Source organism: Nicotiana sylvestris, chromosome 10 (genome assembly GCF_000393655.2).
Source record: "Nicotiana sylvestris chromosome 10, ASM39365v2, whole genome shotgun sequence".
NCBI classification, from domain to species: Eukaryota; Viridiplantae; Streptophyta; class Magnoliopsida; order Solanales; family Solanaceae; genus Nicotiana; species Nicotiana sylvestris.
In genome coordinates, this window is record NC_091066.1 from 159,609,015 (window position 1) to 159,615,352 (window position 6,338).

Below are 6,338 nucleotides of genomic sequence, written 5' to 3' on the forward strand. Positions count from 1 at the left end.
GCGTGTGTCGCCACAATATAGTGTTACGATGTGAAATTCTAGGGTTTCAAACCCTCAAGATATTATTTAATATCATTACTCACATCGAATCGGCGAAATCTCTAGCTCGCGATGCCTTTGCCCTTCAAATCGGCCTCCACGCGCGTCGAATCTAACCAAAACCACAACGGATACATCATAATCTGCCAAAGGAACAATACCCAATCGAAAATAATCGAAAAATATCAAAAATCCCAAAATTGGCAAAACCCAGGACCCGAGCCCACTTCTCGAAACTCAGAAACTTTCACACCAATGGGTTACTTATCTCGCCACGATTCTATACATATCAAAATCACAAGAATCGGAGTCTATTTGATCCCTCAAATCCCTAGTTTAAGCTCTCTTAGGTTCAAGCTCTAAACCACAATTTTTGACTTTTAATTTCTTAAGTTTTCAGCTCTATTCCATGTATTTACACCATAGAATCATGTTTTTAAGTCCAAGAGTTCATACCTGATCAAAGCCCTTGAAACCCTCTTCAAAATCGCCCAAAAACCCTCCAAGTCCGAAGTGAAATATGTTACTCTTTCAAAATTTCGCGAAGATGAATTAAATATCTCTGCCCAGCAAAAATCGCTTCTGCGGTCCAAATGTCGCTTCTGCGACTTCCGCTTCTGCGGAAATTCCCAAAATCCAAAGACCCGCTTCTGCGACTTAAATCCCGCAACTGCGACTTCGCAGATGCGGCTTCCCAACCGCTTCTGCGGAAACGGCGCCCAGACCAAAACTTGCTTCTGCGATCCTCCCTTCGCTTCTGCGTGACCGCACTTGCGGTCCCAGAACAGCAGGTGCAAAAATACCAGATACCAGCAGACCTTTATCATGCAAACATTACAAAACTCCCAGTTTAACCATCTGAACTCACCCCGAGGCCCCCGGGACCTCAACCAAAAATACCAATGCATCCAACAACGTTATTCAAAATTGTTACAGTCACAAAAACACATCCAACAATACTAAAATCATCAATTCTCATCGAATTCAAGCCTAAGTTCTTCTAAAACTTCCGAAACACGCATTCGATCAAAAATCCGACCAAATCACCTCCGAATGATACGAAATTTTGCGCACACATCTCAAATTACATAACAAAGCTACAACAACTCTCAAAATTCCATTCAAACCCTCGGATCAAAATCTCACCTATCAACCGGAAATCGCCAAAATACTAGTTTCGCCAATTCAAGCCAAATTCCACACCGGACCTCCAAAACCAATTCCGATCGCGCTCCTAAGTCATAAATCATCCGACGAAGCTAACCAAATCATAAAAACTCCGATCTGAGCTCGTATACACACAAATCAACTCTTGGTCAAACACTTCAAATTCAAAGCTTCCAACTGAGACTATTCTTTCAAATTCATTCCGATTTTTCCTGAAAACCAAAACCAACGATCCACATCAGTCATAATGCATAACACGGGGCAAGTCATGCCCGAGGACTGGCGATCAAAGTGCAAAAGCTCAAAACGACCGGTCGGGTCGTTACAAAAAACTAGGTGTTTTTACTAGAAAATTCCCATAAATGATGCCAAATTATTTAACTCAAAATATTTTAACCCTTATTGAGAAAATCAACCAAAGATGAAGGGGTAATTCATAGTCAATCTTAATTAATACCGAATTGAAAGACAAAGTAGTTGCAATTACATATTAGACAAACAAAATATCAAAAGATCTTATTTATGATAGAGTTCTGCCTTCCCTCTCCTTGGAGGGGGAAGGAGAATTACAATTGTTTTGCCCTCCTTTTAGATACAAAGATGGAGCTCCCCATTTTTCTTCGATAGGCGAAGAACTATATTTCTTCTTTTCTTAGAAAGTGGATTTCTGTTCATTCTCTCGACCTGTCAGAGTGCTGGAGAGGAAGAGCCCCTTACGGGTTCTCTTGTGATGGTATATATAGTCGAAAACCTTCTTGCCTTGGCCACGACTTGGCATGACTGGGTTGGAGAAGCTTCCTAGTCGTGGATAGGCCTTGCTCTCGTCGCTATGTCGAATGTCTTAATGATGGGATAAAGTCGACTTCGTCGACTTCTTTTGTAAGATGATGAAGACGGGGTCGTGACCACCCCGGTCGAGGTGGTCAGATTTTTGACCAATAAAAGATCATTTTAGATAAATTATGCCATTTAGGTAGAATTTGTGAACAATTTAATAGATAGGCCGAATATAGATAACACAAAGTGACGCCAATATGATAAAGTTTTGCTGAATGATTGAACAAGTTGTCGTTCTAATCAAGTAGAGTTTGTGAGTTATCCAAGAAGAAAGCAAGGGCGGTTACTGAGAAAAGTTATGCTAATATGGTACGTAGAGTTTGGTGAACAAATGAACAATCATAAAGTCATGCAAATCGAATAAAATTTGTAAATAATTTAACAATATAGATCGAATTAATATAGCATAAAAACCAATCTGGTAGAAAGACCGTCGCTCATATTATGCGTAAGGGTGTGTGAGTTCGAAGATCATTTCTTAACACATTAAGAAACAGGACTATTATTTAAGGACCAGCCCTTATAGAGTCGTTCTTGTAAATCACCGCTAAAGAATTAACCCAAATAACCACCTATCCATTCGTTTAAACTAGAAATAGTTTATGAAGGTAATTGTGTTTAACCAATGTATAACAGAATATATGACTAGAAAAAGTAAATAATGAATATGATCGGCTATTTATGTAAGGATCCTAATATGAGCTCGTTGTATACTTGTATTGCATCATTTTGAGTTGGAGGGTTCAAAGCCTAATACGGTAGCATTTTTATTTTCTTTTCCCTTCCCCGATGTAATAATGTTTTTAAAAAATGTTGAATTTGCCCTTACCAATAATTTGGTGGGCAACAAGAGATTATGTGAATTTGCCACTAGAATTCGGTGAAAGTGAAACCCAATATATAGCTAATCGTGTTATATATGCACAAAAGAAATCAATTCTTGACTATTAACCAAGATGAAAAAGGTTATCTAACCTTGAAGAATTGTACTGCATCAATATTAGTAAGCCATGGAATCATGTCTATTTTTGTTATACTTTTGACTTATTCATGTAATCTTACCAATAAAATATTATCTTATATTTGTCCTTTGATACTAATAACGCCAATCTGAAGTAAATAAGTTTTTTTTTTTGCGGGGTTATAAAAAATATTTTGTAAATTTGAACTTTACATATAAAACCCACTCGATTAAATAATAGTAACCAAGTTGTATCTTACGGTATTACAAGTTTTTAAAATAGATCTGAATTAGACCATAATCTTTTGAAGATGTGAATTGAGTGATAACTCAATGTTAAAACTTCAACCTTGCATTCTAGCTAGAGACGCCAACTGTGCCACTCCGATGAAATATAATAACAATATTCATAAAACACAACGAAACAATATATTCATAAAACACACTTAAGATCTAAAATAGCAAATAAATAAGATTCCCGGTAATGCAAATTTTTATTGCCATTTATTTCTTCAAGTAAACATCATCGAATTGAACACAATATTCATCCACCAATAAAACAACGAGATTTTGTCTTGAGTTAATTACTACAAATGCATTTCTGGTTAACACATTTTGGAGACCCAACGTTACATTTCATAAAACGTTCACAATCTAATGTACCAAAACATATGATCGTTCCTGGCGGCGGATCTGAAAATTAGAAAACTCGTTAGCACCTTGCCAAGACATATATAAAAATTTAGTTATAATAATATGGGGCAAGTAAAAAGTTGCGTGTCGCCTAAAGACTAGTTATGAGAAAGATAAAGAGAGTGAGAGAAAGGATGCATGTGAGAGAAGGAAGGAGAGACCTTTACATATGCAGTTCCCACCGATACAACTTACCCAGTGAGGATAACAAGACAGAAAACGACAATCTGTTATAGACTGACATGATGTACATGTCACCCCATCTGAAAATTACAAAATTGTTAGTCATTATACAGATTACGAATATGTGACAAGTAAAATATGTTTCATGCAAAAATTAAACAACCATATATTTATCACATGTAATGTAAGTTTATAAGTGATTGAAAATGATTGAGACAAAGATAAACTTGCCTCTTGAAACAATCAATAAGGTGACTACCACAAAAAGAGTCAGCAAAGTCTTGGCCATCTTATGTAGAAGAATGTTCTTTTTTTTAATTTACTTTATAGTGCTTCTGATCACCATATTATATAGTAGTAATATTTGGTTCATTAAGAACCTGCTAATTACTTTTTGAAGATAAAGTTACCATAATGCTATTTCCAATTAGGAAATGTTTTTAATTTCAATTCTTAAAATTTGGTTAGCTGGTCAAAGAAATTATTTGGTTTATGGAAGGTTAGTTAAAGAACATACAACATTACCATATATCAAAGATTTTATGCATCTTCTCGTGACTCTCCTAAGATTAAATTATTTAATTTGATTTGAAAAGTATATGTATTGACTAATAAGTACTTTTGCTTAGTAGCATGGTTAATTAACTAATAAGTACGTTTATTTAACTTCTAAGATTTAAATTGTTTAATTTGATTTGAAAAGTATGTTCCCTCACCTTAGGCCCTCTCCAAACCCTACAATATCCAAAGAGCAAGAATGTTAGCATTTTCATTTTACGACACAATTCAATAAACAAGGCATTAGGGCGGACTCACGTGCAGAGGTGAGGGATCACTGGCACTCTATAGGCTCGGGAAAAACCATATTTATATTACTATATATAAATCTAGGGCCCTTATAATAATTTTATTGTGTCCCCCCCCCCCCCAATGAGCAAAACGACCCATGGTTGCACTAGCTCAATGGGCTGTTTAAGTTCCTTTTCCTCACTGCTAGATCAAGGTCGAGACCCAACACCAGCATTACTTCACTTTTTCTTTCTTTTTTCCTTTTTTAATTGAACGACAATTTAGTACTCCATATTTAGTAGTCAACTTGGTTTATTTCTTTTTAAATTCAAATATTAATTTAGCACTAGTACATAAAAGTCACTTGGTTTAATTTTTTCTTTTAAAAGCTCTCCATCTAACTCTCCAAAACTCAACTTCTCTTCATGATCTTCTACCCAAAATAGCAAAAACTCTATTGGAGATACAACTTTCTAGACTTAGAAAAGTTAATAAAGAGACATAAAAATAATGATTAAAGACAATAGGAAGGGGAATAAAATATTTCATTAACTAGTTCCATTAGTCAATTAATCTTTATCTCTAACCAAATTTTTATTATTATTTCATTTAGAAAAAACAAAGACAACTAAAACCCTTCTCCCTTCAACGTTTACTTCGGTAAAGTAGCAGGTATCCATTGACTCTGCAATGTCGATTGAGACTTTTTTGACTATTTACAGACTTTTATTAGTCTTGATTTTGTTTAAGTTTTTTATATTTTTGAACATACTTTCTACCATGGACTCGTAATCACTAAATTTTTAAAGGGTTGCATACCAAACTTTATTGCAACTAATATTAAAGATGATGGTGATCCCGCAGTGTTTAAATCCTGGGTCCGCCTCTGATTTCACTCTATCCTCAACCACGTTAGACGATATCACTATTTATATATTTAGGAAAGCCAATACTCCAACACCTTAATTGAATATGCAAAGTAGCTATAAGAAACTAATAGTATGGAGGAAGCGGACACATAAAGCGCAAACCAAAAAATAATATAATTAAGCATTCAATTTTGATTGGTTGGTTCACTTACTAACGAAAATTCTTTCTAAAGTGATAATAAACAACATCACTATTGGCGAGTATTTGTTGATATAACGTAGAGTCGTCAATATAGGCTTGGCCTGCTGGGCCCGTCCAACCTATCCCGTGAATTGATAGGGTTAGCCAAGATTTCTGGAGCCCATATAACAGCGATGCTTTTTATCCCAACCCATGTGAGCCCATTGTACGCAAGGCTTGAATGATGTTGGGTGCCTACTACACGCCCATTGTCCGCATCTGCCCGTCTTGTCGCGGTGCCTACTACACGTCCATCATCGAGGGCTGCATCGGGCGAATCTGCGGCCTTGGTCACTCCGGCCCAGGCCACCTCTCAGGAATAGGCCCCGTCTAGTGCCATCCGCCCTAAGAATGAATCACCATCAACTGGGGAGGAGGAAGGACCGTCGAAGAGACGACGGGTGGAGTTCGAGATGGTGCCTCTGACAGTGATTAACCTGGATTCTCCCCCGGCGGGCCCAGAGGAAGGTGTTGTTGCAGCGTCCACTACAAAGGTGGAGCGAGTTGTCGAAGTTGGCGCTGGCAGTCAGAGCCCGAAAAATTTGGTTGTTACAGCAAC

At 36.8% G+C, this 6,338-nt stretch overlaps 1 long non-coding RNA gene across 1 annotated transcript; it reads right to left on the bottom strand.

Moving 5' to 3' along the window:
- Positions 1-3,487: 3,487 nt before the first annotated feature.
- On the bottom strand, positions 3,488-4,185 carry LOC138880304 (uncharacterized). The gene is made up of 3 exons (XR_011402832.1): positions 4,112-4,185; positions 3,859-3,960; positions 3,488-3,697 (listed from the first exon to the last, which is right to left on the bottom strand). It is a non-coding gene; the product is annotated as an uncharacterized lncRNA (long non-coding RNA).
- Positions 4,186-6,338: the final 2,153 nt, after the last annotated feature.